This window comes from Carcharhinus amblyrhynchos, chromosome 26 (genome assembly GCF_965287045.1).
Source record: "Carcharhinus amblyrhynchos chromosome 26, sCarAmb.v2.hapA, whole genome shotgun sequence".
In the NCBI taxonomy this organism is placed as follows: domain Eukaryota; kingdom Metazoa; phylum Chordata; class Chondrichthyes; order Carcharhiniformes; family Carcharhinidae; genus Carcharhinus; species Carcharhinus amblyrhynchos.
The window spans coordinates 7,027,365-7,038,233 of record NC_137349.1 but is presented as its reverse complement, the minus strand read 5'-3'; the positions used below and the strand labels follow the sequence as shown (position 1 = coordinate 7,038,233).

General features: G+C 47.4%; 1 protein-coding gene across 5 annotated transcripts in view; it reads left to right on the top strand.

The window, feature by feature from the left end:
• The window catches only part of LOC145358793 (CUGBP Elav-like family member 4), a 484,168-nt gene that overhangs the window by 249,282 nt on the left and 224,017 nt on the right, over positions 1-10,869 (top strand). The window lies entirely within an intron of this gene.

Genomic DNA, 10,869 nt, shown 5'->3' with positions numbered 1-10,869 from the left:
CTGGGACTGTGAAGGGCACCAATGATACGAACGTTCTTTCTTTTAATGGGGAATATTTCTGTTCAGGTGCTGGACCTCGGGTTAAATAAATAAGTTAAGCATCACCCACTGTTATCACTGGTAGGGATTTGGAGCCTGATGGTGCAAACTAATGAGTACACAAGGGACCACGAGCATCTCTCTCGCTGTTAAAGAGAGACAAGTAGTTATGTATCTTGAGGGACAGCACGCTAACTTGAGGGGTGGCATGATGGCACAGTGATTAGCACTGCTGCCTCACAGCGCCAGGGACCTGGGTTCAATTCCCGGCTTGGGTCACTGTCTGCGTGGAGACTGCACATTCTTCCCGTGCCTGTGTGGGTTTCCTCCGCATGCTCCAGTTTCTTCCCACAGTCTGAAAGACGTGCTGGTTAGGTTCATTGACCATGCTACATTCTCCCTCAGTGTACCCGAACAGGCACCGGAGTGTGGCAACTAAGGGATTTTCATAGTAACTTAGTTGCAGTGTTAATGTAAGCCTGTTTGTGGCACTAATAAGTAAACTTTATCATCAAGCATGGGGCTTAGGCGAGGGAGGCCAGCCTCACAGAACTAATGTTTAAAGTTTATTTATTAGTGTCATAAGTAGGCTTACATTCACACTGCAATGAAGCTACTGTGAAAATCCCCGAGACGCCACACTCCGGCATCTGTTCGGGTGCACTGAGGGAGAATTTAGCGTGGCCAAGGCACCTAACCAAGACGTCTTTTGGACTGTGGGAGGAAACCAGAGCACCCAGAGGAAACCCATGCAGAGACGGGGAGAATGTGCAAACTCCGCACAGACAGTGACCCAAACCAGGAATCGAACCCAAGTCTCTGGCGCAGTGAGGCAGCAGTGCTAACCACTGTGCCACCGTGCTGCCCACCAACTACCATTTCGTTCAAGACACGTTGCCACCAGCCTGCATTACACTCCATCTAGTGAACTGAGCTAGTCTTTCTGCTATCTAGTCTCATCATTATCTATAGAATGCTGCAGCACTGAAAGAGACCATTCAGCCCATCAATGCCTGTGCTGGCACTTGGAAAGAGTTGTCCAATTAGTTCCACTTTGTTGCTTTCTCCCTCAAAGCCCTGCGATTTATTTTTCCCTTTGAGAATTTGTTAATGAATGTATCACAAGTTTTCAAAACTGACTGTAAGAACTTACAAAATAGGAACAGAAGTAGGCCATTCAGCCCCTCGAGCCTGCTGCACCATTCTATAAGATCACGACTGATCAGTTTGTGTTGAGTTCCCTATTCCCCAGCTACCCTTCGATAACTTTTGATTCCCTTGTCCAGTAAGAAGTTATCTAACCCTGCCTTAAATGTTTGAGTGCCCCTGTCTCCACCACCTGCCGAGGCAAAGAGTTCCAAATCTGCACAACCCTCTTAGAAAGAACATTCCCCCGTATCTCTCAGATTCCCGTAGCAGGATGCTGGGAGTTCCACACATCTCACAATTCTGTTTATTCATTGTCTGAGTTAATATATTTTTGCTATCTTGTGACTTACTGGAACATTACCCATGTTGTTGCAACAAATAAAACCCTCTGCTGTAAACTGCTTCCATTCAGCCGATGAAGCCTTCTATTGAATGTTGAACTGGGGCCCATAAGAGTGCATCAATATTTGCAGGGCTACCAGGAGTGTGTTAATATCTGCAGGGTGTCAGTCCACAGATGTGTTCATATTGACAGGACATTCCTGGGAATATGTTAATATTGACAGGACATTTCCCTGAGTGTGTTAATATTGACAAGATATTCCTGGGAGTGTGTTAATATTGACAGGACATTCCTGGGAGTGTGTTAATATTGACAAGATATTTCTCTGAGTGTGTTAATATTGACAGGACATTCCCGGGAGAGTGTTAATATTGACAGGACATTCCATGAGTGTGTTCATATTGACAGGGTATTCCTGGGAGTGTGTTAATATTGAGAGGACATTCCCGGGAGAGTATTAATATTGACAGGACATTCCTGGGATTGTGTTAATATTGTCAGGACATTCCTGGGAATGTGTTAATATTGACAAGACATTCCCGTGAGTGTGTTAGTATTGACAGGACATTCCTGGAAGTGTGTTCATATTGACAGGACATTCCCGGGAATGTGTTAATATTGACAGGACATTCCTGGGAGCGTGTTAATATTGACAGGACATTCCCAGGAGTGTTCAAATTGACAGGACATTCCTGGGAATGTGTTAATATTGACAGGACATTCCTGGAAGTGTGTTCATATGACAGGACATTCCTAGGAATGCGTTAATATTGACAGGACATTCCTGGAAGTGTGTTCATATGACAGGACATTCCCAGGAATGTATTAATATTGACAGGACATTCCTGGGATAGTGTTAATATTGACAGGGCATTCCCGGGAGTGTGTTAATGTTGACAGAGCATTCCTGGAAGTGTGTTCATATTGACAGGACATTCCCGGGAATGTGTTAAAATTGACAGGACATTCCTGGGAATGTGTTAATATTGACAGGACATTCCTGGAAGTGTGTTCATATGACAGGACATTCCCAGGAATGTGTTAATATTGACAGCACATTCCCGGGAATGTGTTAATATTGACAGGATATTCCCGGGAGAGTGTTAATATTGACAGGATATTCCCGGGAGTGTGTTAATATTGACAGGACATTCCCGGGAATGTGTTAATATTGATGGGATATTCCCGGGAGAGTGTTAATATTGACAGGAGGCACATAAGATTGTGTTAATGTTTGCATGACAGTCCACATTGACCGGAATTTTGCCGCATCGCCTACCACGGAATTGGAGCGGGTGAGGGGCGGGTGATGGAAATGCCCGTTGACCTCAGCTGGGAATTTCTGGCCTCGATCATAAAATCCCACCCACAGTGTCACAATTTACAGGATTTAGTCAAAGTGTTGTCACGTCCAAATTATTGCAGTGTTTATTTGAATGCACGGTGTCGTAAATATTTTTGCACAGATGCAGATGCGGAGAGTTTAAAAAGGGAAAAACTTGTGAGTAGCTGGTTGTGTAACCGCATGAAGTGTGTCAGTGTCTACAGAGTTTTCCCTGGGGAGTGTGTCAGTATTTACAGAGGGCTCCTGGGAATGTGTTAGTATTTACAGGGGGTCCCTGGGGAATGTGTCAGTATTTGTAGAGGGTCTCCGGGGAGTGTGTCAGTATTTACAGGAGGTCCCCAGGGAGTGTTTGTGAGTATTTACAGAGAGTCTCCAGGAAGTGTATCAGTATTTGCGTGGGATCCCCAGGGACTGTGTCAGTATTTACAGGGGGTCCCCGGTAAGTGTATCAGTATTTACAGAGGATGCCTGGGGAGTGTGTCAGTATTTACAGGGGTCCCTGGGGAGTCTGTCAGTATTTACAGGGGGTCCACGGGGAGTGTGTCAGTATTTACAGGGGTCCCCGGGGAGTGTGTCACTATTTACAGGGGATACCCGGGGAGTGTGTCAGTATTTATAGAGGGTCCCCGGGGAGTGTGTCAGTATTTATAGGAGATCCCCGGGGAGTGTGTCAGTATTTGTAGGGGTCCTGGGGAGTGAATCAGTATTTACAGAGGGTGCCCGGGGAGTGTGTCAGTATTTACAGAGGGTGCCTGGGGAGTGTGTTATATTTACAGAGGGTGCCCGGGGAGTGTGTCAGTATTTACAGGGGGTTCCCGGGGAGTGTGTCAGTATTTACAGAGGGTACCCGGGGAGTGTGTCAGTATTTACAGGGGGTTCCCGGGGAGAGTGTTATATTTACAGAGGGTGCCCGGGGAGTGTGTCAGTATTTACAGAGGGTGCCCGGGGAGTGTGTTATATTTACAGAGGGTGCCCGGGGAGTGTGTTATATTTACAGAGGGTGCCCGGGGAGTGTGTTATATTTACAGAGGGTGCCTGGGGAGTGTGTCAGTATTTACAGAGGGTGCCCGGGGAGTGTGTTATATTTACAGAGGGTGCCCGGGGAGTGTGTTATATTTACAGAGGGTGCCCGGGGAGTGTGTTATATTTACAAAGGGTGCCCGGGGAGTGTGTTATATTTACAGACGGTGCCCTGGGAGTGTATTATATTTACAAAGGGTGCCCGGGGAGTGTGTTATATTTACAGAGGGTGCCCTGGGGAGTGTGTTATATTTACAAAGGGTGCCCGGGGAGTGTGTTATATTTACAGAGGGTGCCCTGGGGAGTGTGTTATATTTACAAAGGGTGCCCGGGGAGTGTGTTATATTTACAGAGGGTGCCCGGGGAGTGTGTTATATTTACAGAGGGTGCCCGGGGAGTGTGTTATATTTACAGAGGGTGCCCGGGGAGTGTGTTATATTTACAGAGGGTGCCCGGGGAGTGTGTTATATTTACAGAGGGTGCCCGGGGAGTGTGTTATATTTACAGAGGGTGCCCGGGGAGTGTGTTATATTTACAGAGGGTGCCTGGGGAGTGTGTCAGTATTTACAGAGGGTGCCCGGGGAGTGTGTTATATTTACAGAGGGTCCCCGGGGAGTGTGTTATATTTACAGAGGGTGCCCGGGGAGTGTGTTATATTTACAGAGGGTGCCCTGGGAGTGTGTTATATTTACAGAGGGTGCCCGGGGAGTGTGTTATATTTACAGAGGGTGCCCTGGGAGTGTGTCAGTATTTACAGAGGTTGCCCGGGGAGTGTGTTATATTTACAGAGGGTGCCTGGGGACTGTGTTATATTTACAGAGGGTGCCCTGGGAGTGTGTCAGTATTTACAGAGGTTGCCCGGGGAGTGTGTTATATTTACAGAGGGTGCCTGGGGACTGTGTTATATTTACAGAGGGTCCCCGGGGAGTGTGTCAGTATTTACAGAGGGTGCCCGGGGAGTGTGTTATATTTACAGACGGTGCCCTGGGAGTGTGTTATATTTACAGAGGGTGCCCGGGGAGTGTGTTATATTTACAGAGGGTGCCCGGGGAGTGTGTTATATTTACAGACGGTGCCCTGGGAGTGTGTTATATTTACAGAGGGTGCCCGGGGAGTGTGTTATATTTACAGAGGGTGCCTGGGGAGTGTGTTATATTTACAGAGGGTGCCCGGGGAGTGTGTTATATTTACAGACGGTGCCCTGGGAGTGTGTTATATTTACAGAGGGTGCCCTGGGAGTGTGTTATATTTACAGAGGGTGCCCGGGGAGTGTGTCAGTATTTACAGAGGGTGCCCGGGGAGTGTGTTATATTTACAGACGGTGCCCTGGGAGTGTGTTATATTTACAGAGGGTGCCCGGGGAGTGTGTTATATTTACAGAGGGTGCCCGGGGAGTGTGTTATATTTACAGACGGTGCCCTGGGAGTGTGTTATATTTACAGAGGGTGCCCGGGGAGTGTGTTATATTTACAGAGGGTGCCCGGGGAGTGTGTTATATTTACAGAGGGTGCCCGGGGAGTGTGTTATATTTACAGACGGTGCCCTGGGAGTGTGTTATATTTACAGAGGGTGCCTGGGGAGTGTGTTATATTTACAGACGGTGCCCTGGGAGTGTGTTATATTTACAGAGGGTGCCCGGGGAGTGTGTTATATTTACAGAGGGTGCCCGGGGAGTGTGTTATATTTACAGAGGGTGCCCGGGGAGTGTGTTATATTTACAGAGGGTGCCCTGGGAGTGTGTCAGTATTTACAGAGGGTGCCCGGGGAGTGTGTTATATTTACAGAGGGTGCCCGGGGAGTGTGTTATATTTACAGAGGGTGCCCGGGGAGTGTGTTATATTTACAGAGGGTGCCCGGGGAGTGTGTTATATTTACAGACGGTGCCCGGGGAGTGTGGGGGAGTGGGCAATGGGTGCGGGTGGAAGGAATTGCGAATCCTTTAACAGACCCTGTCACAGAGGCTGTGAATGAGCTACCGCTTTCTCTGTGTCAATCACTTGTGTTGCATGACATTCAATAAAAGTTAAAAATAGTACTGTAGCTTTTCATGCTTCAGTTTTCTGTAATTTGGGAAATTGGAGGAATAAGTGAAAATTAGTGGCACTGAGAATGGGCGTCGACTTTGGGGAGATAGGGATAAAAGTGATGGTTCTTGATGGATTGAATTACCTTTTCTCCTTTGCAGTTTATCCTACGTAACTCACTGAACATGCTGTGGGCAGAGGGAACGGCACGTGAATTTGACTGTTGCAATAACTTTGGCGGCTACTCATTGTGGCTTCAAGTTATAAAAAGGATCTATTACCAACAATTAGTGTCTGGCAGAACTGCAATACATGTAGGCACGGTGGCACTGTGGTTAGCCTCACAGCGCCAGGAACCCGGGTTCGATTCCAACCTCGGGTGACTGTTTGGAGTGATCACTCAGTACGGTGGCACTGTGGTTAGCATTGCTGCCTCGCAGCACCAGGGACCTGGGTTTAATTCCAGCCTTGGGTCACTGTCTGTGTGGAGTCTGCATGTTCTTCCCGTGTCTGCGTGGGTTTCCTCCAGGTGCTCCGGTTTCCTCCCACAGTCCAAAGATGTGCAGGTTAGGTGGATTGACCATGATAAGTTGACCCTAAGTGTCAGGAGGATTAGCAGGGTAAATGTATGGAGTTACATGAATTGGGCCTGGGTAGGATTATGGTTGGTACAGATTCGATGGGCCAACTGGCCTTCTCCTGCACTGTAGGGATTCTATGATTCCATATCTACTCTCTTCTCCTCCCTGACTCCAACTAAGGAGCCTCCCTAACCCAGGACATGCGCGCTCTTGCTCCCAATTGGCTCAGCTTTCCACCCCCCCTCTCCATAGAGTCTGGCCGAATCACATGATCCTCGGAGATCCTCTCTTCAAAGCAGCCAAACTATCACAACTGTACAACATGCAAAAAATGCCATTGATAATCACTGAACAAAATTAGTCTGAACTGCTCCATAAATCAGACAATACTTGAAGAACAGTCATATAAGGTGCACCTTTCATGATCTCTGACAAAGGGATCATCCTGACTTGTAGCATTGGCTCTATTCTCCCTCCACAGATGCTGTCAGACCTGCTGAGATTTTCTGACACTTTCTATTTTTGCACCTCTCGTATTCTCAGGCTGTCTCTTCCCAGTAATTTTTGGAATGTGGTCGGTCTTCTTGCCTCATAAACGCAGCGGCCAGTTTGCCCACAGGGAAACTTGTGATTTTTATCAATGAATTGGAAGAGGGGGCTGAGGGGTGGGTCAGTAAATTTGCTGATGACACCAAGATTGGTGGAGTAGTGGATGAGGTGGAGGGCTCTTGTAGGCTGCAAAGAGACATTGATAGGATGCAGAGCTAGGCAGAAAAGTGGCAGGTGGAGTTTAACCCTGATAAGTGTGAGGTGATTCATTTTGGTAGGAGAAACTTGAATGTGGATTACAGGGTCAACGGCAGGGTTCTGAGTAATGTGGACAGAATTAGGGTTCAGATCCACAGATCTCTGAAGGTTGCCACTCAAGTGGATAGAGCCGTGAAGAAGGTTTATAGTGTGTTAGTGTTTATTAACAGGGGGTTTGAGTTTAAGAGCCGTTGGGGTTATGCTGCAATTATACAGGACCTTGGTGAGGCCACATTTGAAATATTGTGTGCAGTTCTGGTCACCTCACTATAAGAAGGATGTGGAAGCATTGGAGAAAGTGCAGAGGAAATTTACCAGGATGCTGCCTAGTTTGGAGGGAGGTCTTATGAGGAAAGGTTGAGGGAGCTGGGGCTTCTCTCTTTAGAGCGGTGGAGGATGAGAGGCAACTTAATAGAGGTTTATAAGATGATGAGGGGGATAGATAAAGAGGACGTTCAGAGACTATTTTCTTGGGTGGATGTAGCTGTTTCTAGGGGGCATAACTATAAGGTTCACGGTGGGGGATATACGAGGGATGTCCAAGGTAGATTCTGAGTGGTTGGGGCGTGGAATGCACTGCCTGCTGCGATAGTGGAGTTGGACACTTTAGGAACTTTCAAGCGATTATTAGACTGGCACGTGGAGCACACCAGAATGATAGGGAGTGGGATAGGTTGATCTTGGGTTTGGACATAAGGGCCTATACTGTGCTGTACTGTTCTATGTTCTATGGAAGGAAGTGCTGCATTTACATAGCGCCCTTCATAGCCTCTGGATGTCCCAAAATTGCTTTACAGCCAGTGAAGAGCATTGCCACTGTTGTGAAATGTGGGTAATTTGTACAAAAATGTGATAATGACCAGGTGATTTGTTTTTGGGATGTGGATTAAGAGCTGAACACTGACTACTTAACTGGAATAACTCTCCTGTTCTTCTTTGGAAGAGTGTTATTGATCTTTTACCAGCACCAGGCAGGGCCTTAGTTTAACAGCTCATGGGAAAGGCAGCAGCTTTGACAGTGCAGCACTCCTTCAGTCCTCCATTTCTGCAGCACTATGGCGTCAGCCCAGATTCTTATGCATAATTCCTGGAGTGGGACATTAACCCTCAATGTCTTGACTCGGAGGCGAAGCTGCTACCAACTGAACTCCAGGTGACACTCAGCATGCGGGCGGCACGGTGGCACAGTGCTTAGTACTGCTATCTCACAGTGCCAGGGACCCGGGTTCAATTCCCGGCTTGGGCCACTGTGTGCATGGAATCTGCACGTTCTCCCCATGTGTGCGTGGGTTTCCTCCGGGTGCTCCGGTTTCCTGCCACAGTCTGAAAGACGTGCTGGTAGGTGCATTGGCCATGATAAATTCTCCCTCAGTGTACCTGAACAGGCGCCGGGGTGTGGCAACTGGGGGATTTTCAGTGACTTCATTGCAGTGTTAATATAAGCCTATGTGTGACACTAAATAAACATGATGTGGTGATGCTGGCATTGGACTAGGGTGGACACAGTAAGAAGTCTCATAACACCAGGTTAAAGTCCAACAGGTTTATTTGGAACCACGAGCTTTCAGAGCACTGCTCCTTCATAAGATGAGATTTCTTACTGTACCTACCCCAGTCCATACAAGTGATGCTATGCAAAGATTGTTGACTCACCTGATGAAGGAGCTGTTCCAATAAATACAATTCTCCCTCATTAACAAGAAGTAGAGTTTTGTCACTCTCTCAATTACCACCAGGTTTTGCGTCCTCTGGAATATTCTGAGCCTTTTCTATTGATTCATCTGTCTGGAACTTCTTTCTTCTTTGGTAACTTTGCTATCTAGATGGTACTTTCTCTAAGTCACAGATGAAGGTGTGAGAGCCAACGATTCTCTCTCTCTCTCTCTCTCGCTCGCTCTCTCTCTCTCTCTTGGATCTAAGTGCCTGATTCATATTGATTGGCTAAGATTCAAACTGATTGGCTAAATTCAGTCTTGGTAACACTGCTGCTTGGCCTTTCAATGCAAATGTTTCAGTTTGGGCCCTCTGTGGACTTGCATTTTTTTTAACTCTCTAAGCACAGAAAAAGCACCACCTTTTAAAGAGACCACACAATGCTTTCTCCCTGGAATTTTACCTACATCAATCTACAATTACTGTACCCAACATCGCAACAACGTGCAGTACTCCCTCAATGCTCCATTGAAATATTAGCTTGGGGTATGTGCTCCAGTTCTCGGGTCAGGTTTGAGCTTATCACCTATCAGCAAGCATTCCATCAGTGCCCCAAGGATGACACTGAATCAGACTGAAGTTGTTTACCAATGCTCTATGCGTACTGAACCATAAACTGTTCTCCTCAGCAAGAATATGCCTGAGAATTAGATGATATAATGGGTTGGGCATGGATTTTTCAGGTGTGGGACCTGGGCTTGAACCTAATGGGTTGAAAGGACTCGGAGACTGGGATTTTCTGTTTCCATCCTTTTCAGGCGGGTTTGGTGACGGGAGAAGAAAGTCTCATGAGACGACCAATTTGTGTTTTCCACCGGCAGGAAATCTTGCCGCAAACGCTCCCACAAGTCGTCTCTGGTTCCTTTGACAATTGCCTGAAGTTTGTAACCTCTGGTTACTGACCCTCCTGCGCCAAAACAGAATGAGTTTGGTTGATTTGATCGCTAGGCCAGACAGTGCAAAGCTTTTTCTAATAGGAAATCATGCACAGGAAGATTCTGGGATGGTTGGTGTGGGAAGTGGAACAATGTCAAACTGTTGCAGCCAGGGTCATTCTTCCGGGATTGTAACTGAGGCACATTGCTGGGGAAGAGAGAGGTGGTTTACTCTTTATCTAACTGGAGTGGCCTATCTGGGAGTGTTTGAGTGCAAGGGATGGGGTTGGGAAAGGAATTTTGCTCCAAAAAAACTGAGGCAGGGTGATAACAGAAACAGATCTTCACCCAACAGAGGAAAATAGCCAGCCCACCTCTCTGAAAGAGGGAGGATGATCACAAAAATGAGTTTGGATATCTGTGGCATGGTGGCACAGTGGTTAGCACTGCTGCCTCACAGCGCCAGGGACCCGGGTTCAATTCTGGCCTTGGGTCACTGTCCGTACAGAGTGTGCAAGTTCTCTCTGTGCCTATGGGGGTTCCCGCTGGGTGCTCCAGTTTTCCTCCCACAGTCCAAAGATGCGGCGGTCAAGCGGATTGGCCATGCTAAACTGACTCTTAATGTCCAAAGATATGTAGGTTTGGTGGATTGGCCATGCTAAATTGCCCCTTAATATCCAAAAATGTGTAGGTTAGATGGATTGGCCGTGCTAAATTGCCCCTCAATGTCCAAAGATGTGTAGGTTAGGTGGATTGACCATGCTAAATTGCCCCTTAGGTTAGATTGTTTGACCGTGGTAAATACACAGGGTTACAGGGATAGGCCTGGGCGGGATGCTCATCCAGGGAACAGGTGCACTCGATGGACTGAATGGCCTGTTTCTGCACTGACGGGACTCTATGCTTCTATGGCACCCGCCCCCATCAATGTGCACCAAGTCGTGCCTCAGAGCTCCGAGGGGAAATTGCAATT